Here is a 23,859-nt window from a genome sequence, read left to right as displayed (position 1 = left end):
GAAGAGAAAGATGTGGCAGACAGGTGGGCTCCTTGAGGGCTGACAGCCTGGGAAGGAACCTGTGACCTTGGCAAGTTACCAAATCTCTCTGACCCTCAGTTCTGTCAATTAATGAAGAAAGATAAGTAACTCCACCATCAAAGGATCGTGGTGAGCAGTAAATGAGGTGGCGCATGCCATACAGATTCTGGTTCTTAATAATTATGTTTAAAAATATTTATTTAAGAAATTGTGGTAAGCGTACATGACATAAAGCTTACAGCTTTCACTATTTCTAAGCACACAGCTGAGCAGTATTTGGTACCTTCGCATTGCTGTGCGACCTTCACCACCATCCATGCCCAGAACTCATTGCATCTCGCAGAACTAAGACTGTGTCCCCATTAATTAATAACTCCCCATTCCTGCCCTCCCTCAGGCCCTGGCCCCCACCAGTCGACCTTCTGTATGAATGGGACTAGTCGAGGGATGGCATTTACGTGGAATCATGTAGCATTTGTGCTTTTGTGACTGGCCTATTTCATTTAGCATCACGTCTTCAAGGTTCGTCCACGTTGTGGCAGATGCCGGAATAACATTCCACTGTACCATATACCACTTTGCCATTCATCCGTCGGTGGACACCTGGATTGCTTCCATTTTTTGGCTATCGTGAAAACTGCTGCTATGAACACGGGGGTGCAAATGCCTCTGAAACCCTGCTTTCAATTCTTTTGGGTAGATATCCAGAAGCACAATTATTGGACATGATAATTTGATTTTTAATTTTTTGAGGAAACACCTACTGTTGTCTATAGACATTTTACGCTCCCACCAACAGTGCACAGGGTTTCAAATTCTCCACGTCCATGTCAACATTTTCTTCTTTCCTTCCTCCCTCTCTCCCTCCTTCCCTTCCTTTCTTTCTTTGACAGTAGCCATTCTAAGGGGTGCAAGGTAGTAAAATGAATAAACTGAATGGTGGTAAACTGAATAAATGCACAAAAGGACTTTTGCCCTCTGAGCATCAGTTGCCCCATCTATAAAATGGGAATAAAAATGATACTTCTACTATTACTACTAGAAAATGCGATTTATTGAATGAATGAGTGGTGAATGGGGTGTCATTGCAGACAGGGTGGTCAGGCAAGGCCTCTCTGAGGTGACACTGTAGCTGAGATGTGCCAGTGATGGACACAGCCTGGGGGAGGAGTGTTCATGAACACTGAGCGCACATATCCCAGTGCAGGTTAGAGAAAGGGAGGAAAGGCCAATGGGGCAGGAGCCCAGAGAGGGAAGAGGGTGGCTACAGGAATAGCAATGGTGAACTTGTGTGTATCAGCTGCCATTCTGAGCTCTTCCTGGACAAACTGAGGCCCAGAAAAATTAAGTGATGTGCCCAAGGCATCACAGAGAATGGGTGACAGCTGCTGGGGCTGGAACCAGGCAGTCTGACTTGAGTTTTCAACGCCTCTCTATGCTGCTGTTGCTGCTGCTTTACAAACTATTCTTTGGGGGGATATAACTTATGTACTAGAAAATTCCTCCATTGGGGTCAACTGGATGATTTTTAAAGTAAATCAGTATAATTGTGCACCCGTTACCACAATGCAGTTTTAGAACATTTCCATCACCCCAAAGTTCCCTTGTGCCCCTCTGCTGTCAACCCTTGCCCTCCTCCCCAGCCTCAGGCAGCTGACCTACTGCTGAGTCTAGAGTTTTGCCTTTTCTAGATACGTCACAGAAATGGGAATGGACGATATGTACTTGCATCTGGCCTCCTTCCCTCCACCTAAGGCTGCAGAGGCTCGTCCGTGCTGTGATGTGGGTCAGCAGTTCAAGGAGTAGGACTGTGGAATCACTTGGCAAGAGTATGTTTTACTTTTTAAAGACATGGCCAAAGTGTCTTCCGAGTGGCCATCCCATTTCACAAACCTACTAGCAGGGTATGAAACTTCCAGTTTCTTCAGCACTTGATATTTTCCGTCTTTTTGATCATAGCCATTCCAGTAGGTAGGCAGTGGTATTTCCTTGTGGTTTTAGGTTTTTTTTTTTTTTTGAAAGATTTTATTTATTCGTTTGTCAGAGAGAGAGAGAGAAACAGAGAGCAAACACAAGCAGGGGGAGGGACAGAAGAAGCAGGCTCCCTGCTAAGCAGGGAGTCCGATGATGTGGGACTTGATCCCAGGACCCCAGGATCATGGTTTTAGGTAGCGTTTGTCCAATGATTAACCACGCTGGGCATCTTTTCATGTACTTATTGGACATTCATGTCTGATCTTTTTAGATGAAGATCTATTCAAATCTTTTGCCCATTAAGAAAAAAGTTAGATATGTCCTCTTAAAATTTTTGTAAGAGTTCTTTATATACCCTGGACACAAGTCCTTTATCAGATACACGATGTGCAAATATTACCTCCAAGTCTGTAGCTTGTCCTTTCATTTTCTTTATGGTGTCTTTTGAATAGTAGAAGCTTTTTTTTTTTTTTCTTAATCAATATCCTCCTTATGGATCTTGCTTTCACTGTTTAACCCAAGGTCAGATTTTTCACTATGTTTTCTTCCAGAAATTTTATAGTTTTAGCTCTATGATCTAATATAAGTTAATTTTGTGTGTATGGTGTGAGGTAAGGGTCTAAATGAATCTTTTGTATATGGCTATCTAGTTGTTCCAGTACCACTATAAAAAGTTTATCTTTTCCCTCACTGAATTACTTAGCATCTTTGCCAAAAATAAATTGACAAATGAAGGAAAACTAAGAAAGTCTGTCACAACAGACATACTCTGAAAAGATGGGTACAGGAAGTTCTTGAAACAGGAAATTTTAAAAAGGACAGTTGGAACATGAGGAGGGAGAAAGAAGAGAGAAAAAAAGTAAAAATATGGGTAAATAAAGTCTCCTTTCTGTATGGTTATGCCAACCAACTCAATATGCAGTTAGGTTTATAAAAGTTTGCTATCAAATTTTAGGAGTTTTCAAATGTGTTTTATAATTATATAAAGTATTGCAATGTCTCCAAAGTCAAATCTACAAAATAAACTATACCCATATCCAGGGGTGAGAAGGAATATGCACTGGGCACTGGGACGGGTTCTGTAATGCCTGCTGGGGAGAGGTGGGGCCAGGGAAGGCTTCCCAGGAGAAGTAACACCTAAACTAATCTCTGAAGATGAGTTGGAGCCAGCCAGGTGAAGAGAGGAAGGACCAGGAATATGGCCACCCCTGGGCATCCTCCTGATCTCCATTACATGGAGACTTGTCCAAGGACCAGAAACCACAGAATTTGTCCACAAGAGTGTGGCACGCTGAGATCCCATTCTGTCCTCAATGGCCTGTTCAGAAAGGTCGACAGAAGGTCCAGGCCAGCCTATTCCATTCTAAATCATTTTTGGGGTCATGGTTACCATGGTGACCCCACCTGTTAAAGCTTAGAAACACACCTGCCCTAGGAAGAGTCCGGGCTGCAGTATTTTCTGTTCTGATTTCTTTTTTCTTTTGTGTCAACCTTCTGAATGACAACTTAGGGCAGGTCTGAAAACAAATAGGCCAGTCTGGTCCCTTGGTATTCTTTCTCCCAAACAAGCCTTTTGTTTGTTTTCATTTTGTGACCCAGGGACATCTGAAGAACGGACAGCTGAGCAAACTGCAGTGTGCGGAGGGCAGTCCCACAGCCCCCGCAGGGAGACATCCATTCCATGCCTGAGAGGACCCAGGAGGATGTGGGCACGTGGCCCCAGAAGTCTTGTGCCCCAATATGTGGTCTCTGGAGGGTTTTCCAAATGGACCACCTTGAGCTGGAATGATAAACACCAACTTCTTGCCTCCATCTGGCTGGTGGAGTGCCCACAAGAGGGCTGGGGAAGGCAAGGGTAAGATGAGGAAAACGTCCTCTCTTAAGCTGATGGTAGTAAGTCCCCTTCTAGGGGTCCCCCAATATCCATTTTCCCCTTCTGTCTTATGTCAATAGAATCTCTGCTTTTAAGCTGGACACATGCCTGATTAGAATAAACACTACTTTTCCCAGCTTCCCTTGTGGAGGGTGTGGCTGTGTGATGAATTCTAGTCAAGGGGAGGGTAATAAATCAATGTGTGCAATTTCCTGAGTATGCCCTTACAGGGCAGGGGTGCGGCCTCCCTTTCCCTGCGAAATAGGGTCATCTTGGATCACATGGCTGAGCATCAAGATATGAGGAGCTTGGACCCCTGCTACATTTGCAGGCCAGAACCACCATATCAGCAAAACAATTTTCCAGTGGATATTCATCCATTTATTCAACAATACGTTTCCTGGTGAAATGGATCACTGTGTCAGGCACGGTTGTGGATATGGTGGTAAGGGGTTGATGCTTATATGCATGGAGGAGACAGAACACAATCAAGTGGATAGATACATGGACAGTTAAGATGATTCCAGACCCAAATACTGTGATGGGTCAGCACAGCACTGCTGAGCTGTGGACTGTGGGCTGGAACCTGCTTGCAAACTGTTATCGATGAGATGAGTACAGAAATCGGGAGATGGTGCGTAGGCATGTCTCTTGTCTGCTGAATCTGTATTTCACACTAAATGAAGGAAAAACCACTGATCCTTCGCTACAGTGAACATGTGAAGTCCTGGGTGATCCGGCACCTGGATGTGGGCCTCAGTGCCAAGTAAAGATGCCCCCTGTATTGCACGCTGTTACGTACAGTGACTTGTTCAATGCAGCTGTCCACCCTCCAAGGTAGAGAGTGCTGTGGAGTTTACAGAAACTCGGTGCTGGAAAGTTCCATGGCTTGCCCAACAGCGTCTGAGCTGGTGGACATTTACTCTTACACGTCTCCTAGGTCAGCCATAAAAAACCAAAAAAACCCTCACAAAATGGAATATAACAAGTGTCGGCGAGGATGTGGAGGAACTGGAAAGCTTGCTCACTGTGGGTAGGGGAGTAGGATGTGCAGCTGCGGTGGAAGGGGGTTTGCTGATGCCTCACGAAGGGACACACAGAATTACCATATGACCCAGCAATCCCCTTCCCGGGTACACACCCCAAAGAGTTGAAAACAGATGTTCAGACAAAAACCTGTACACAAACGTTCCTGGCAGCACTATTAACAACAGCCAAAAGGCAGACCGTGCCCAACGTCCATCGGCTGATGAATGGAATGTGGTAAATGCATACGATGGGACATTACTCAGCTACAAAAAGGAATGGAGTCCTGACGCATCAGTGGGGATGGACATCGGAGACGTCGTAAGTGGAAAAAGCTAGACATCGAAGACCACATACTGTCTGATTTGCATGTATCTGAGATGTCCAGAACAGACCAATCCACAGAGACTGAAGTAGACTAGTGGCTGCTGGGAGCTGGGCACAGGGGCGAATTGGGAATGACAGCTCCATGGGTGATGGGGTTTCCTTTTGGGGTGATAAGAATATCTTGGAATTGGATAGAAGTGGTGGTTGGACAACACCGTAAAGGCACTAAATGCCACCGAACTGCGCTCTAAATGGTCACTGTTATGTGAATTTGATCTTCATTCAACATAAAACAAAGCTGCTGCTTCCACTGCCTCCCAGCCCCGTCCCACAGCCAGTCTCCCAGGCGACTGCAAAGGAGGGGTATGGGGAGGCCCAGAGAGGTCAGGACCCCTCCCTCTGCCACACTCCTGGACACTCCTTGCGCCCCGAGAGAAGAGGTGATATCTGCATCTCTGGGATTCCTTGTGCCCAAGCTCAGGGAACCATGCCTGTCTCTACCTCTTCGGCACCAACCTCACCATCCCTTCCCAGCTATTTCTTTCCCTTTGTTGGAAGTATCATGACTTCATCTAACCAGGCTGCGAGACTCCCGGCAGAAGGCTCTTCGGAAACCGGGGGCGGGGGGCAGGAAGACAAGCTGGGTGCGGCTCCCCCAGGCAACGGTGGGCTGCTTCCTGAGATCACAAAGCAGCTCTCACACGCTGAGGCCCTGTACAGTAAGGGTGGCATTTTCAACCACTGTCACTGCGCAAAGACCCATCCTCCTTTATTACTGCTGTCAGGAGGGCCAGGGCCCCTGGGGGACGCATCCCACGTAAACTGGGAAGTGAACATGTTTCCTGCACTGGTACTGGCCCACGATGCTGGGCCCTCCCTGCTGAGCCCTCCTGTCGGCCCCACCACGGAGCTAACTGTGCAAAGGCGGCGGCACCCGCCCCAGTTCTGGAGAAGTCCCTGCGAACATGGTGCCAGCTGTGTCAGCAGGGTTCTTTCATGGCAGATGAGACAACTGGGAATCATATCGATACGGAGATGTTTAATGGAGAGATACTAGGGAACGTGCTGAGAAGTGTGCACTTTCTGGACATTTCTCCCCAACTTCCCCGCAGAGAAAACACTCTCACGGTGCTTCGAGGTGATGATCGGTTTCACCCCTCCTTCCTCCACCTGTTATTTCTCACCACACAATCACAAGTGAGAGGTGGCAAGCCATTCTGGGATGAGGGGAGGAAGGCTAGCATGTCAGGGCAACTGGGGCTTCTCCTCCCAGGCCCATCAGGGTCCTGGGTCCTGAGCCGGGATGCACAGGTGGGCAGAAGAATTAGCAGAAATGAGTTATCCCAGCTCTTGTGTTCCAAAGTTTAAGCCCTGGAGTCTGGGAGGATTTGAGGTGCAGGCTAACGCTTCTCAAACTTGCAGGGAAGGACCAGTGTTTAACAAAGATATGGTTGCATAACCAGCATGCAACTCAGGCTGCATGTAATTCACCGCGTGATACCACAACTCCCCAGTGGCCCTGCATCCTATGCTGAGATTAGCTTGGGACTGGGTGCTTGGTGGCTGGGACAGAATTTAGTCTTTAACCGCTGGGAAAGTTTCTCTCTCTTACTTTCAGTTCTGAACTTACGTTATCACCGGCTGGTGAGTTTGTGGATTGGCCCCAGTTGGTGGGCCAACTAAGAATTAGATTGATATAGGCAAAATGCCCAAGAAATACAAAGGAAGAAAGATTCTTGGGAATATGGGCAATTCTTCTGGCTAGAGAAAGTGGGCAGGGCAAGAGGGAGGGCAAGGGGATGGGCAGAAAAAGAGAAAGAGAAGGAGCAGGGAGTCCTTGAGCAGAGGGATTCTTTGTACCCACACACAGGTGCTGAAAAAGTAGCAAGCCTCCCCTCCATGGGATGGGGCTGTGTGTGCTGAGCCTGAGACAGGAAGCCCTCAGAAACTTCCAGGCCCAACAGGAGAGGGAGGTGAGGGAAGGAGCTGATGCAGCCACGATGGTAAATAGCTGACACACAGTGTCAGTGTTGGGAAACAATGGGGGTGGGGTGGGGATTGTGGCAAACTGGAATGCACAGTTTTTTAAAAAGATTTTATTTTTATTTTTTAAAAAGATTTTATTTACTTATTTGAAAGCAAGAGTGAAAGAGTGAGAGAGTGAGCACAAACATGGGGAGGGGCAGAGGGACAAGCAAGACTCCCAGCTGAGCTCAGAGCCAGAGGCAGGACTTGACATGGGGCTTGATTCCAGGACCCCAAGACCACGCCCCAAGCTAAAGTCAGACGCTCAACAGCCGGGCCACCCAGGTGCCCCTTAAAGATTTTATTTTTAAGTAATTTCTACACCTGATGCGGGGTTCCAACTTAAAACCCCAAGATCAAGAGTCGCATGCTCTATCGACTGAGCCAGCGGGGTGCCCCTGGGATGCACAGTTTTACCTAAGGGGGCAGCAGTTTGTGGCAGATGCTGTTTGGCCCCCACAAGAATTCTCAGATCCTTTCTCCTTGCTAGCTTCTTTCCTTGCTTTCCCAGTTTCCCTTGCAGTTCTGGGATGGCTATGTAATCTAGTTCCAGCCAAGGGGCTTCTGGGAAAGACTTCTTTTGCTCCCCTGCCAGCTCCTCCCCGGATTATGTAAAGATGTAATGCCTGGAGTTACAGCAGCCATCTTGGGACATGAGGCTTTGAACATAAAAGCAAAAGGCCCACAAGCTGAGGTTGAAGTAGTGGAAGGATAAAAAGAACCTGGTCCTTGAAGAGATAAATGAGCTGCCAAACCGATCTTAGGGTCAGACTTCTTGCTAAATGCACAATAAATGTCATTACAGCTAAACCAACATTCGTTGGGCTTTTTGTTACTAGCAGCCCAAAGCATTCCTGACTGATACAACGGCTCAACTCCCAACTGACCTCTGTCACCTAGGAGTATGATCTAATGTAGCCAGGGCTTCTGATTTTTCCAAAGAAGTGAAAAATCTGGGCTTATATATGAATTTCCCAATGTTTATATGTAGGCAACAAATATAAATTAGTTGGAACAACAAAAAAAAAACCCACAACAAAACAAACAAAAACATATTTCAGGGAATGCGGCCTGTGGGTTTCCGGTGTGTGACCTCTGGTCTAGGAAGACAGAAGAACAAAACATTCCTGTGCCCACAGCGTGGCAAAGACAGGGCAATGAAGAGCCCCAGACCGGAAGGAGCCTCATGGTCGGAGACGGTGGACAAGCGAGCAGCAGCCTGGGTCTCAGTGAGGGAGGACGATGAGCCCCTGACACTATAACACACTGGCGTGGGGTAGGATGCCAGAACCATGGCCAAAATTCCAGAGAATTTGGGGAAAGCCTTGAAAGACTGTGATGACCTTCCCACCGGCCTAGGGGAACAGTAGCTCAAAGCAGAAATCTTGTTGAAAGGCTGAAAATAAAGTCAGGTCCACTTTTTACCCCCTCGAGCTTACAGATTGAGGTTTATACCTTCTGTAGAAGACACAGAAGGATTCTTTATGTCCCTGGAACTGTGTCTCCGCTAATGTCAGGGAGCCGGCGTGGACAGTTGTGGACATCAGCCCATCCTCTTTTGTCATCCTGCAAAAGGCTGGGTGCTAACTGTGGAGCGAATTCAAGTTCATGGCACATTTTCCTCACGAGTGCACCCAAGACCTTTCTGCTTAAAAAATGTGTTTCCTTTCATTCCTTGTCGCTTTACAGGCAGTAATTCTAGCATGTCCGGGGCGTATCCTATTGTCTCTACGCGCTCCTGCAAAAGGGCACCGGCACTTTGTGGGCAGGTACATAATTTTGGGGAATTCTGTGTGTTACATTTCCTATGACTTTTCGTTTTTTTCACTCATCAGGGAGTTCTTAAGACCCGTGTATGTTGCTGTGGGTACGTCTTGTTTGTTCCGTTTCATTACTGGCCGTATGGTTTCTCCATCTTTTTGCCCAGCTTTAAGTCCTTGGGCTCCGTCCACATTGTGGGAGGCACCTCTCACCTGTTGCCCTGCCAACTACTCAGCCCTCCGTTGCGTGCGTTCTTGAGATCTGCCCCTCCTCAGGGACAGCGCCCAGGAAACCTCCAGCTCCGCCCACCACAGCATGGCTGCCACAAACACCCCTGGACCGTCCCCATCTGGGCCTGTGTGTGAGTCTCCTTGGGATTTATCCCCAGGAGTGGGACAGCTGGGTCCCCAAGTCCTAAGACCTAGTCTCCCTAAGGGCCGGGTGAGAGCTCCTGGCCGCAGGTGCATGTCCCCCCCGGCAGTGCTGATGGTTCCCCGTCCCTGCATCTCCACCAACAGCTGGCTAACCCCACTTGCTAAGTGTGGCTATCCTAACAGGACTAACATGCTATCCGCCTTGTTGTCTTTATTTCACGTTTCTCTGATTACCGTGACTCTACACATCCTTCTTGGGCTTGTTGCCTTCTGGGTTCCCTCTGCTTTCCAAGGAGATGGCGACAGTCACCATGAAAACCTCTCCTCCTTTTTTTGGGCTAAGCTTGGCTTTAACTGAACCCAAGACTCCGGAAACCGCTTAGTTACTGGCATTAGCGCTTGGACGAATAATAAAAAAAAAATAATAATGGCCTCCATTTACTGAGCACTTCCTTGCCCAGGGCCAGTCATTGTACAAGCAGTATCCTGCTTCATCTAGACCACAACCCTAGGAAGTCGGTCCTAGTAGGAAGTAGCAGAGCAGGGTTCAAGCCCGGGTCGGCCTGACCCCAAAGTCCCGGCGCCCAGCCAGCGTGCAGCCCTGCCTTCCCCGCAGCTGTGGGAAACAGCACAGGTCACTGCCTGCCTCGGTTCTCCAGCCAACCCGATGTCTCCGTCACCACAGGCTTGACATGTCACCCCCCGCAGCGCAAAGAAAGCAGTGGAAAGCAGCCCCTCATCGACGTTACGTGCTCTGGAATCCACATTATGATTTCTTTCCCCACAGCCAAGAGACTTACTGTCCCGGGTCCACAGTGAACAAGTACTCGTTCATCATAATGAAGTCTTACTGATGCCAGGATTTAAAATAAAATTGCCAAAAACACACCAGAAGAGCAAGTGAAAAGACCTGGGTGTGTAACCGGGGGGCTGATATAAAAAGTAATCTGCACATAACGCGTAGAACGGAAAAGCCACGAGTAGGTAGAGAGAAGTGAGCCCCACCCAGTCAAGTACCCCATCCATGGCCCAGGGTCCAGAAAGGGACAAATCACAGATCTCCCCAAGTTGATGCCTCTGCTTCTCTTCTTTGCCCAGAATACCATGTGGTGAAGGCAAAGCCCTGGCTTGACCTGGCAAGCTCTGGCCCTGCCCTTGACCTACAGTATTCATTCAGACATTCACTCATTTGTTCAATAAGTATTTGCTGACTGCCTACTATGTGCTATGATTCCTATTTTGAGAAAGAGCTAGGTCCAGTCTTCTTGGATCGTAGGGCCTGGAAGGGGTGGAAGACCACAGAGGATCCATGCATAATTATTTGCCCTGGTGACCATGGGCAGTGGTTGAAAGTGCTAAGCCTCAGTTTCCCCATCTGCAAAATGGAACTAAACAGTTTATTTATTTGGTTTATCATGAGGATTCTGTAAGACACAGCAAATAAAAGGCAGAGCCACACAGAGTAAATTTTCTGTAAATGGTAGCTGGGATTATTATTCTTTGTGTGTTAATAATCACCATCAAGATGTCAACAAATAGCTACTATTCCACTGATACACCATTTTTAAAAAATATTTGTGGGAATAAAAACATCTGAGGAAGGTTAAAAAAGAAACCCATCAACAATTTGGATAGGGCCAAACAGAAGACTCCAGATGAAAACGAAAGATTCGGGGAGATCCAGATTGAGTTTTGACTCTAAGACCAACAAGGACGCACGGTCCATACAGCAGGGAGGGAGGCATCCATATCTGCTTTGCTGGCACTGAGTCATCTAGTCTATTCTGCCACCTTACAAAAATCCAAATATGCGCCCGGAGCCTGTCCTCCTGCATCTTGGCTGCATGTGGAGTGCAGCCCACATCTGTGTTTAATCAAATCAGTTGCTAAATGTCACAATGGCCTCATTCACAGGTAGCGTAAAGCATATTTAACTGGCAATAAAACAATCCGCATTCCTGAGAATGCCATTTCAGAGAGGCTGCCCTGTCACTGCATCTCTGCCCCACGAGCAGGAATGATGTTGGGGCCGAGATGGGGAGAAGGGCCAAGAAGGGCAACAATGCTGTCACAGAGAAGTGACCACGTGTGCATCCACATGTGCTGGGCTGGAAAGAGAGCCAACATGAGGTGCCAGCTGGGAAAAGGCAAGTGGCAAGTGTGAGCACACTCCAGACTAAACGTTGCTATTTGTTCGTGGCAGTTATGCAGAAGATTAATAGAGTTGGAGGGCTTCTTAGAGGAGGTGGCAATCGAGCAGAAGCTAGATGGACGAGAAGGAGCCAGCCACAGTGAAGATCCGGGGAAAGAGCATTTCAGATTGGGGGCAACAGCCAAGTGCAAAGGCCCCGAGGTATGAGAAATGCAAAGAAGGCCAGTGTGCGTGAAATGGAGAGTTGGGGGTGCGGTACATGTCATGAGGTCAGAGAGGTCTCCAGGGGCTGAATCACACGGGGCTTGGTTGCGGGGAGGTCACAGCAAGGCACTGGCATTTCTGACTGCTGTGTGAAGCCTCACATGGAGAGTTTTTAGCAGAGGAGTGACATGATCTGATACAATACAGGGAAGATCGACTGTCTGACTTCGCTCATGTGGCTGAAACAGATCATAGGGTCATAGTGGATCCCAAGATCACATGCACTATTCTTACTGCCAAGGATCTCCTCTGGAGGGTAACCCATAAAGATCAGGGCTTCTGAGACAAGTTACACATGACGGAGAGAAATTTTCACTGACCTAGTGTCCAGAGGAGGCACTGAGGTTAGACATACCTTATACCCCCCTGGAAATTCGGCAGGGATGGAGTATGTGATGCAGCCCGGATCAATCGGCACATCACATTCCCTTGACGACGAAGACTGCTTTAGGAGTGTGCATCTCAACTAAGCAGACCCGAATGAAAGGACATTGCCAGGTGTCGTATGGTGAGAGGCTGAAGATGCTGCGGCCACTTGGCCACCATGAAAACCCCCGGCATTGACATGACTGCCCTCCTCCCCAAAGAGGTAACACGCCTAGTTTTCACTGCCCAGATGTGCAAAAATACGTCCGCTGGAAGAAGAGGTGGGTGACTGAATCATCATCCTTGGTGCCCCTCCTCCTCTCATCCATCTAAATACCGTCACCGATTCCTGTGCATACGGTCCCCGAAAACTCTGTACGTCTGTCCCCATTTCTCCACCTCCACCGCCTCCACACCTCTACCATTTCTTTGCCTGGGGACCGCCTAGCTTCCTTACTGATTTTCCTTCGTCTGCCCCGACCCTGGCGTAATCCGCTATCCTCATAGCCTCCCAGAGCTCTTTTCCGTATCAGTCACAGCGTCCTTGGCTTTCCTTCAGGGGTCCACAGGCCTGCTGTGACCTGCCTCTTCTCTGACCTCACTGAGTCCCATCTTTTGGCCCTGTATGGGTTGATTTGTGTCCCCCCACAAAAAATATCATAGGTGCCTCGCCCCAGCACCTATGAATGTGACTTATCTGGAAATAGGGTCTTTGCAGATGGCATCAAGTTAAGATGAGGTCATATTGGATTGGGGGGGCTCATCCAGGGACTGGTGTCCTCATACAAACAACAAAGTTTGGACGCAGACACAGAGGGAAGAATGCCAGGTAAAGATGGAGGCAGTGAGGGGCCTCCAAGCCCAGGACTGCGGGCCACCACCGGGAGCTGGGAGAGAGGCAAAGAACAGATTCCCCCTCTGAGCTTCTAGAAAGAAGCAAGCCTGGTGCTACCTGGAGTGTGGACTTCAGACTTACAGAACCGTAAGAGAATACATTCCTGTCGTTTTCACCCACCCAGTCTGTGGTGCTTCTGTTACAGCAGCCCCAGCAAATCAGTGCTGCCACCCCCGCTTTGCCTCCTTCCAGCCACCTGGACATCATTTTAGGACTCTGCATTTACTAGTCCCTCTGCCTGCAATACCTGCTCACAGCCCAGCATGTCTCTAACGCGAATGTGCCTTGAACTACCTGGGGACCCGTTAGAGAGCAGATCTATCAGTTCTGGGTGAGACCTGAATTTCAACACTCTTCCAGCTGATGCTGATGCTGTCAGACTGGGGACCAGAGCTGGAAGCTCTGACCCCTCCCACAGCCGGCGGCCCCTTGTCAGCCAGGTCTCTGCTCAGCTGTGGCGCTTCCCGGCCACTCCAGCGCCTGTCCACTCCCCAGCCTCCCTCACTCCGGCAGCACCTGACACATCACTCGGTGTGATTGTTTCCTTTTGCTGGAATTCACACCCCTGAAACCACCTTATGTATTTAGACACACATTTACCGTTCCTCTCATTTCCACTAGGACTTAAGCTCACGAGAGCTGGGATTTTGTTTGCTGCTTTGCGCCTGGTTTCTAGAAAAGTAGGCAGCACGTGGCAGCTCTCTGAAAATAATTTTTGAAAAAAACAAACAAAAAGAGTGTCTGTCTTGTTCTTGGCACTATTTCCAGATTCTAGCACAGGACCTGGCATGTAACAGACATGCAATAACTATATATTGAATGAATAAATTAAAAGAGCAAATGAACTGACCTGGATAATCGCTTCTGATTATCGAGCAGGAACTCTGCTAAGTCCCTTCCCCTGATTATCCTCGTTTATCCCCCACCCAACAGGGAGAACAGAACCAAGCAGGCTCTACTGTGATCCCTTTACCTGGTGGGGAGGGGCTGAAAGTGAATAAATATGTAAAACTGGTTGGAGCTAGGGAACTGGGTACTGGTGGGTGGTCAAAGAAGGCTCTGTATTTGAGTAAAGATTTGCAAGATGTGAAAGATCGAAGCTTACAGAAGTTAAGCAACTGGCAACTCAGAACTCTGAGGCTGTAAGTGGCACAGCTGGGATTTGAACCCAGGGCTGTCTGCCTCTGGGATCCATTGTGTTTCACTTCAGTGTTCTTCCCCCTCCGTTCTGCTGAGGAATTCCCACCCCACCGGAAGGTTTATTAATCTTTTCAGTGGGTGTTTGACTTAGCCTAGCGGAAACTACCTTTCCTCCCCCCATCCCTCCCAGTGTACCCCGCATGCTGGCCCAGCTGCACGGGGGTCTGATTGCCCAATGGCAGGTGGCTGCCCATTGGGCTGTTTTGGTTGTGGTTTGTGAGGCCAGCTGCCCGCACTGTGGGTACACCGCAATGCGGAGTCCTACAGGATGCACTTGCCTGGCTCCCCGGCAGCCAGGGCTCAGCAATGAAGGGGGAAGTCAGCTGAAGGCTGGGGCCCCACCATGGGGCCAGCAGAGGCCAACATCTGGTTTGTGACAGGGTGGCCCTAAAAACCACGGTACGGCCTCTAGTCTAAAGTTTCCTGGCAGTAAAGACAACCTTTACCAAATTGATACTTTTTTCAAATAGAGAGGTCAAGTGCTCACCGAAATGACCTCCCACAGCAATCCTCGAGTGCCTCATAAGATACAAATCCTCCATCTGTCCGACTGATGGGCAAAGAGCCTCGTAAAACGGTACATTATTCTCAGGTACCTTTGCAGGGGCACCGGACTCCTTCCCTCTGAATGTCAGCTCCGCCCCTCTACTCACCAAGCTGCCTGTTCCAAGTGTTTACCATTAGCAGCGAGGCTGTCTCCGCAGACCTGTAAATTCCAAGCGGGCCATCTAAAGTACCCCAGGAGGATGTGGGAATGACGGCCGCAAAGGCCACAGCTTCCCTTAAGATATCTCCCACGTTCAGATCAAAGCCGTCTTGTCCTTGGTCCTAGAGGCCATAATTCACTCCTTGCCCTAAAACCTCACGTTGCTTTTAAAGATCTGATGGACCCAGCAGCTGCGGACCTCGCCTTTCATCTCTGCTGGATTTATTTCTCCTTCCCCAGCCAGCTTTTCCAATCTCTGTAGCTGAAAGTATTTCCAAAGGCCCAGAATTTGGGTGTTGCTCTCTTCCCCACACCCGCCAACACCAGTGGGTGCTTTGAGAGCCTGTCTTCAAAGTCAGTGGGGTGCTCACGTTTCCAGAGCACATCCTATGGCTGAGGTCAGCCCAAGGGATAGATGAGGCCCTGTTGGCGTGGCCTGTGGAACATTCTGTGTTTTTATCTTTTCCTCTCTCGTTACGCGAGGAAAGCATTTACACCAAGGGGCTACAGGGCGGGGACTGATCTGCTGATCAAGGTCAACACCGCCAGTAATAAGGCAGACCGACATCACCTAGCCTTGAAAAGATGCACGGAGGGTACGACGTCGCCTGTGTGGTCTCCTAGCCCCAACCGCACAACCTCAATCTAATCATGAGAAAACACCAGACAGACCTAAACCCAGGGACATTTGACAAAACGCCCGACTAATGTTCAACAAGGGGTCAAGGTCATGAAAGGCGGAGGGGCTGTCACAGAAGAGGCACAACCATTAAACACAATGTGGGATCCTGGACTGGACCCTGGGAACAGAATATGGATGTCTGTGGGAAGATTGGTGGTCTTCAGATAAGTCCGTCGCTCAGTTTTGACCAGGGCGCTGCAATTTTGTAAGCTGTAGGGGAAGCTGGGAACTCTCTGTACTATCTTGGCAACTGCTCTGTGAGTCTAAACTTACTTCAAAATAGAGTTTTATTTATTCGTAAGGAATTTATTTTTAAGTACTATCTACGCCCGACGTGGGGTTCGAACTCACAACCCTGAGATCAACAGCTGTATGCTCTCCCAACTGAGCCAGCCAGGTGCCCCTGAAGAGTTTTAAAAAAAGAATAACAGATTTCGAAGGACAGAGATTAAGCCTACTTACTGGCTATGGGACCTCACGCAAGTTACTTAACCTCTCTGTGCCTTACTCTCTCCATCTGTAGTATGGGTATTAAAATAGCATCTACTTCACAAGGGCATTGTGAGAATCAAATGAGTTAATACGCACGTGCTCAAAAACGCTTCTGGTTCTCAGCAATATTGGGACCAATGCGATTCATCAAAGAGTCATTATTCTCATTACTATCACTTCCATTATTTCTCTTTTGCTGGGAAAGAATGGGGTGAAACCGTACAGTAATTCAGAATCCTCCAGCAGCATCCCAACCTGGTGTAATTCATAAGATCTGCAGGAAACTGACACGGGTGCCTGGGTGGCTCCATCAGTCAAAGCGTCCGACTCCTAGTTTCGGCTCAGGTTGTGGTCTCAGTGTCGTGGGATCGAGTCCTGTGTCGGGCTCTGTGCTCAGCTGAGAGTCTCCTTGTCCCTCTCCATCTGCTCCTCCCCCTGCTGGTGTGCATCCATTCTCTCTCAGATAAACGAATAAAATCTTTTTAAAAAACTTGATAAAATTTGATAATTTCACATAAGAATCCAGATCTGTGGCTTCTATTTGAGCAAAAAAAAAAAAAAAGTGAGGGAAGCTCTGGAAAATTGGACTTACTTTCTCACAATGATACACTTGAACTGAGTAGTGGCTGCCTCTCTTAAGGGGCATGTGCTCTCCACGTGACCACACTTCCCTCCCTTCCCTATGGTCCCCCTCACACTGAGGATAAATCCATCATCCTTGGCCTAATATTTTTCTTACACTTAAAAAAATGGTTCTGTATATCTGTGGTTGGCTGAATAATGGCCCCACAATGTCTGTATCTGAATCCCTACAACCTGCAGCTACTTTACACGGCAAAAGGGCCTTTTCAGAGCTGATTAAGTTAAGGATCTTGAGATGGGAGATGATCCTGGATTACCCAAGTGAGCCCAACGTGAGCACAAAGGTCTTAACAAGAGGGAGACGGACGGGTCAGTCGGGGAGGAGATGCGGCCAGGGAGCCGAGGTTGCCATGATGGGCTTTGGAGATGGAGGAAGGGGCCGTGAGCCAAGGGATGTGGGCAGCCTCTGGAAGCTGGAAAAGGCAATGAGACAGATTCTTCCCTAGAACCTCCAGAAGGAACGCAGCACTGCCGACACCCTGAGTTTAGAATTCTGACCTCCAATACTAGAAGATAATGAATTTTGTTGTTAAAGCCACTAAGTCTGGGGCAATTCGCTATGGTACCAATAGGATATTGATACATTATCTGTGTCTCTAAACAAAATTAAGACAGAGAAAAATACAGCAGGGGCTTTTTACCCAATTTTTCTTTGGCTCAGCCCGTGTTCCTCACTGTGCGACATGCCCTGTTCCTGTGGACATTGGCATTTGCTGCCCCTTGCCCACGAGCCTCGTATCATTCATTCATTCACTCATTCATGCATGCATGCTTTATATTTACTCACTGGGGACACAATGGGGAATAGGGCATGGTCCCTGCCTTTAAGGATCTTAGAGTCTAAGTGGCTATTCAAGGAAATAAAATATAGCATTTAAAGTTTGAAAAGAGAAAAATCATCTTGTTTGACAAACACTCAAGATAAGTTTCAGAAAACGAACAAGCTGCCCCAGATTATTTCAGTTTTGTCTTCACAATAACCTGGGGGAGACAGACATATCACCAATCCTGACCTCTTAAAAATAAGGGCTCTGAAGCTCAGAGGAGTTAAGCAACATGTTTCAGGGTGCACAGCTGGTAACTGGCAAGCCAGCTCGGACAGGCGCTCGTGCTGCCTCCGTCTCTCCCGGACGCAGCTCAGACCTGCGGGAACCTGCCCCGGGAGCATCCCGAGCTGCAGAACTCTGGAACTCACCTTAACAGTCAGCCCTTAAGTGGCGGCACATTTTACAGTGACAAACCGAGCCCAGGGCTGGCCCTGCGCCGGGCTCTTTGCGGTTGCAGCCACTTAATGACGCGTTCCGAGCAGATGAAGGACTGGTCCAGAAAAGGCAGCTCAGCACTTACTCTGCACTTGGCTGGGAGGACTTGGATCCAATCCACCCCTAGCACAAACCCTCCGGCAAAGCCCACACACCGGACATTTGTACCCAGATGGGGCTGGCAATTCCGGTGGGCAGCCCACGGCTGACTGCTGTGTGTGCAGATGACGAGAAACCTCGCCACTCATCCTCGGGCAGATCTGCATGCTGGTTCCTACCGACAGCCACGGGTGGCAGAGCCAGAAGGCTACCCCGAGCGTTTGTTCTTTCCTTCATTTTCTTACAAGATTTTATTTATTTTTTTGAGAGAGAGTGAGAGCACACACGTGGGGTGGGGGGGAAGAGCAGAGGCAGAGAAAGAAGCAGACTCTCTGCTGAGAGCTGAGCCCCACGCGGGGCTCCATCCCAGGACCCTGAGATCATGACCTGAGCCAGAAGCAGACGCTTAACTGACTGAGCCACCCAGACGCCCTGTTCTTTTCTTCTCTCTCATCATAACAAAGCATGCAAGTTTTAGCTAGGCCCATGGCCATCCCGAATAACTACTACTTCCCCCAACTTCCCTTGCAGCTAGGTTGGCCAAGTGTCTAAGATCTGACCAGTGTCACATGAGTAGGTGTGTGGGGTGCCGTATCCGGGCCGGGCCCTTACAAGGAGGGTGGTCTTTGCCTTCCGCCTCCTCCCCCTTCCCTCCGGCTGGCTTAGGCTTGGTGTGAGCCATCCTAGGTCACCTGGATAAGGGTAGCAACCTTAGGCACCCTGGAACAACGAAAGGGAGGGGGGCTGCAGAACTTCCTAACCGCAGAGCTGCTTGCATCCAGACAGTCCAGTCAGAGAGAGAAAAACCGTGGTCCCACTGAACCGTTGAGCACGTACCCGGACGCTATTCCGAAACCCTCATACACCATGGATGCCAAGTAAAACTCTCAAAGACAGGGCCCTGCCAATTTCATGAGAGAAGTTCTCTTGGCTTTACAGCGATTCCACTGCTTATGCAGATGTCTAGGTAAAGAAGTTGAGGCAAAGGACAGGGCGGTCCAAGCAAAAGTTCCTTCCAGTGACAAATCCATAGGAACACTGACGTCCGGCCACTCTGCAAACTCGGAAGTGTTTAAGGTCGAATGCGATAGGTCACCTTTAAATATGGCTGCCAAGACTTGCTCTGATCCCTACATGCAGATGCCATTCCTCTCCTCTGGTGGTGGGGCCTCTTTCCCTTCTTGAACGTGGCCTGGCCTTGTGACCTACTGGGCCAATAATCACAAATGGCAGAAGTAATGTTCTGGAACTTCCAAGCCCAGGCCTTAAGAGAGCTGGCAGTTTCCACCTTCACTTTCTTGGCACCCAGCCGCCATGCTGTAAGGAAGCTGGCAAGACACTGGAGGAAGAGAGGCCACATGGAGGAGAATCCAGGCACCCCTGCTTGTAGCACCAACTGCCAGATGAATGAGCGGACATCTCAGCTGAACGCAACTGCATGAGCGACCCCAGGCATCACCAGGAAGGGCAGAAAAACCACCCTGCTGAGCCCAGCCAACCCAAGAAATGGTGAGAAATAATACATTGTGGCTGTTGAAAGCCACTAAGTCTTGGGGTGGTTTGTTATACCCCACGGCAATTGCCAATTTACACACAGGGGCTGTTATTTTTCTTTGTCTTTCTCCAAGTCCAGTCAGAGTTCTTCTACGCTCCCTGTACTCTTCATTCATAGCAATGATCACAACTGCAATGGCTCAGTTAGTGTGATTATCTGTTTAGCACATCGAAGTGGTAGGAAGTGTGTCCCTGGGAGCTTCTCAGACCTGGCTGGCTCTTCCACTCCCTGGTGTGTGACTTTGGGCAGGTCACTTTCCCTCTGTGGGACTCCATCTGCTCATTTACAAAGGGGGAGAAGTAGTACTTCCCTCACAGGATTGCCACGAGATGAAATGGGAGAACGTTAGTGAAGCGGCTGGCACGGGGTCCGGTACATTACATGCCCTCGATACACATTTGTTGAGTGAAGGCAAGAAAGAGCTGACGTAACCGAGTTCTACAAATATTTGACGGATGAATGAACCAACTGCTCAACCGCGCCTTTTCGGCGAGACCCGGCCTGACCGTCACAATGGAATGGCACAACTGGTTCCCACGTCAGTCCTCAGATCCTCCTGACCACTCTACTCTGTTCTTCATCTGTGGACAGCATTTAGCACCCCACCAGCTGAGGGACTTACTTATTCATTCTGTTACTTATCTTGGTTTTGTCTATCTTCCCCATCACAAAAATAGATTTTTTGGGGTCTCTTTTGTTCCGATGCATCTCAAGTGCCTGGAGCCGTGCCCAGGACATAGTAGGTGTCAACAAACATTTGTTGACTGACTGAATGAATATAAGAAGTGTTCATGAGGGTCCATTTCTCACAGAAGCGTGGATGTGAGCAAACGGAAAGCAGCCCCCTTTGAAGAAGGCCCTTCACATTCTCAAGACACTTTAGTGCCGTCTGCTGACAACGGTCCTGATGACTAAGTCCACGAGGACTCCGACGTGAAAGGTGCCCCCCGGAGTTGTATAAAATCAAAAGCAGAGCCCCAGCGGGAAGAGCTACGCTCAGACCCAGCGCCCAGCTCTGTTCTCCACCAATAAGCCCCATGAACACCTCTCTCTCCAAACACACAATTTGGTCTCTGGACAACTTCCCTGGAAACCAAAAACCTCCTAACGCTGAATTGTTCCTCGGCCCATTGCAAAAGTGAGACCCGCCCAACACTGATAAGGCAGGTGTCAACTTCCGTTGACCCACTCCTGTAGGACAAAGACGACAATCATGATGATACCATAACACTAACTGAGAGCTTGTTATGTGCGAGGAAAGTCTCTGCGAGCTTCCTATAGACATTAACTCATAATTCAGTGAAGTGGGTATCATCCTCAGCTCGGTAAACAGAGAAGAACACTGTGGAACAGAGAGATGAAGAAACTTGTCCAAGGCCACCCAGTTAGAGATGGGAAAATGCTAAGTTGGGCCAGCTCATAAATGAAGGAGAAATGCTGCCCTGTGAGCAAAGCACTGTAGGAAAGGTGCTGGCCGGCCACATGAAAAAAACGTGGTCCACACACATGGCCATGGGCAGCTGGGGAGAAATAACACTGGCTCCAAGACCACGTCCTATCCTTGGCTATAGCTGGAAGGCACCTGACACATTCATTCTTCCCGAGACTTGTATGTGACCTTCCCAGGCGGAACGTCTGCCTTCCCCTTTTTCAGCGTTCCCTTTCCATGGGTTCCCTGCCTGTGCCTCCCGTCGTACTGAAATATACATCTGCACCGTGGTGAACTTTCATTCCCCTGGAATGAGGTTGCCAGTAAAAACAAAAGTGGCCTCGACATGTAGGAGTTCACAGAAAAGCCCTTTTATGGAAAAATATAATATTCGTGCTTTTGGGCACTGAGCTCCATAAGAGAGGGGAGGACGAACATTCTTTGATCACAGTCCTAGAGAGCTGGTAGGGGTCTGAGGGATAAGCCTGCTCCACCTTCTCTCCTTCCTTTCCTTCTTCAAGTGTTTCTAGTTGCCTGATGGTCACCTATGCAATATCCATTTCCTCCCCATTCTTGTTAAGAGAAGCTGGGATGCCTGGGTGGCTCAGTCGGTTAAGTGGCTGACTCTTGATCTCAGTTCAGTTCTTGATCTCAGGGTTGTGAGTTCAAGCCCTGCGCTGGGCTCCACACTGGGTGTGGAGCCTACTTGGGGGGAAAAAAAAGAGAGAGAGAGAGAGGCGACTTGGAATAGCAATGCTTCCAGGTAAAAATCATCACTTCTCTAGTCTTCCCTGTAGCCAAGGGTAGCCATAGGACACAGATCCAGCCCATAAAACAAAATTTGAAAACTTTAGCTTTCCAAATCATAGCATTGTTCCTTCTTGATTCTCCCTTCTTCTGCCTGCCTGGAATGTGGAGGTAAGGGCTGGAGGTAAAGCAGCCATATTGTGACTGTGAGGTGACAAGAATCAGAATGAAAGTTAGAGGCAAGTTGGGACATTGAGTTCTCTGATGCTTGCGGCTGAATGCAATCTGATAATGTAGGCCAGAAGCCATGGGTCCTGTGGGATAAGGGATGGTTCCTGCTAACCAGAACCTTAAATATAGGCCAACTTCTGTACTTTACAGAGGAGGAGATTGAGGATCAGTGACTGAAGGACCAGGGTTATACACAAATTTGTAAGAGACGAGATTAGAACCCAGACTTAGGTCTTATGTCTAGTTTTGCCTCTTCTGCTGGCTCAGGGGTCTCAGAGTGTGACAGAAACCCCCAGTAGCGGAACAAAAGATAATTTTAGATGACCTTCTTAATTCTCTTTTATTTTTGTATTAAAATTTTTTTTAATTATTTATTTGTCAGAGAGAGAGAAAGAGAGCAAGCAAGCATGCACAAACAGGGGGAGTGGCAGGCAGAGGGAGAAGCAGACTCCCTGCTGAGCAAGGATCCTGGTGTGGGACTCGACCCCAGGACCCTAGGATCAAGACCTAAGCTGAAGGCACACGCTCAACTGACTGAGCCACCCAGGCATCCCTTCAATTCTCTTTTAATGTATCTCACAGGTAAGCTAGATCAGAGGTGAAGAGCTCGGACTCTGGAGCTAGACTGCTTGGGCCCAAATTCTGGTTTCTCGACTCATTAGCTGAATGACCTTGACTGTGTTATTGGCCTCTGTGCCTGTTTCCTCCTCTGTAAAATAGGCATGACAATAATTTCTGTATTGTACAGGAATTGTGAGCATTTAATGAGGTAGGGCCTGAAGCACAGTATTAAACAAATACTAATGATTATTAGGTCCAGGAGAAAATCTCTAGCAGTCACTAATCTCTTTTTAGCAAAGAGAGCACAGGCAGGCGTCAGGTCCAGAGCCTTGGCTAGAATTTAATAATACTGTTTTATTTTCAGTGACTTTATTTTTACCAACTCCTTCCATTTATGGCAAACAATGGTGGCTTTCCACCGAAGGCAGTCCTATAAATTTGCCTTTTAAAATGAATTTATTTTAAGGAAGGCTGTAAATTAAAAAAAACCAAAAAACAAAAAAACAACAACCAAATAACAGTACAGGTGGTATTTAGATGTGACAAAATCATGAAAAAGATGTTTGAGTGCCTGAAGTTTGGGAAACACTTTCTAGACCAAGGGAGAATATCTGTATCGCCCACCCGTACGTCTCCTCCCACGGTCACAGCAGACACCACTAACTGACCCTGCACTCCTTTCCATGGAGGCCAGCAAGGAAATTTGCCAGTGGCTGCCTCGACGGGTCCAGTTCTGACAAAATCCAGAACCTGACACTACCCCCTGGTGATGGAGAGATCAGACCAGTGAGCTGCTGGCAGCTTCTCAAGGACTAAGTTCTGGTCGGTTTACTACTGCGTTTTCACCATTTGTATAAAAAGTGTCCACCGTACAAATATGCTTAGACACGCATAGACAATCTCTGGAAGGACACCCAAGGAAATGGTGACATGGGTTGCTTCTGGGGACACGTGATGGGTGCTGTGGGACAGGGGCAGGAGGCAGACGTTACTACCTCTGTACTATGTGTGTATGTTAACCACTCAACAAACTTAATACATCATGAAAAGAAAGGGTCTGGGGTGGGGGATTTTTCTGGCAGGTTAGACTTGCCTATGTTTCTGGGTTTCCTGAGGATCGGGATCCTTTAAACACTGGAGAATCGAAAAGCGGGTTTGTGTACGGAATTGCCCCCCCCCCCCCCCCCCCCCCCCC

General features: G+C 48.6%; 1 protein-coding gene across 2 annotated transcripts in view; it reads right to left on the bottom strand.

Moving 5' to 3' along the window:
* EYA2 (EYA transcriptional coactivator and phosphatase 2) overlaps positions 1 to 23,859 on the bottom strand; it is a 282,437-nt gene that overhangs the window by 119,760 nt on the left and 138,818 nt on the right. The gene's annotated exons all lie outside the window — the stretch shown is intronic.

This window comes from Ursus maritimus, unplaced genomic scaffold, assembly GCF_017311325.1.
Source record: "Ursus maritimus isolate PB19 unplaced genomic scaffold, ASM1731132v1 scaffold_22, whole genome shotgun sequence".
NCBI classification, from domain to species: Eukaryota; Metazoa; Chordata; class Mammalia; order Carnivora; family Ursidae; genus Ursus; species Ursus maritimus.
This window is presented reverse-complemented; position numbering and strand designations above follow the sequence as displayed.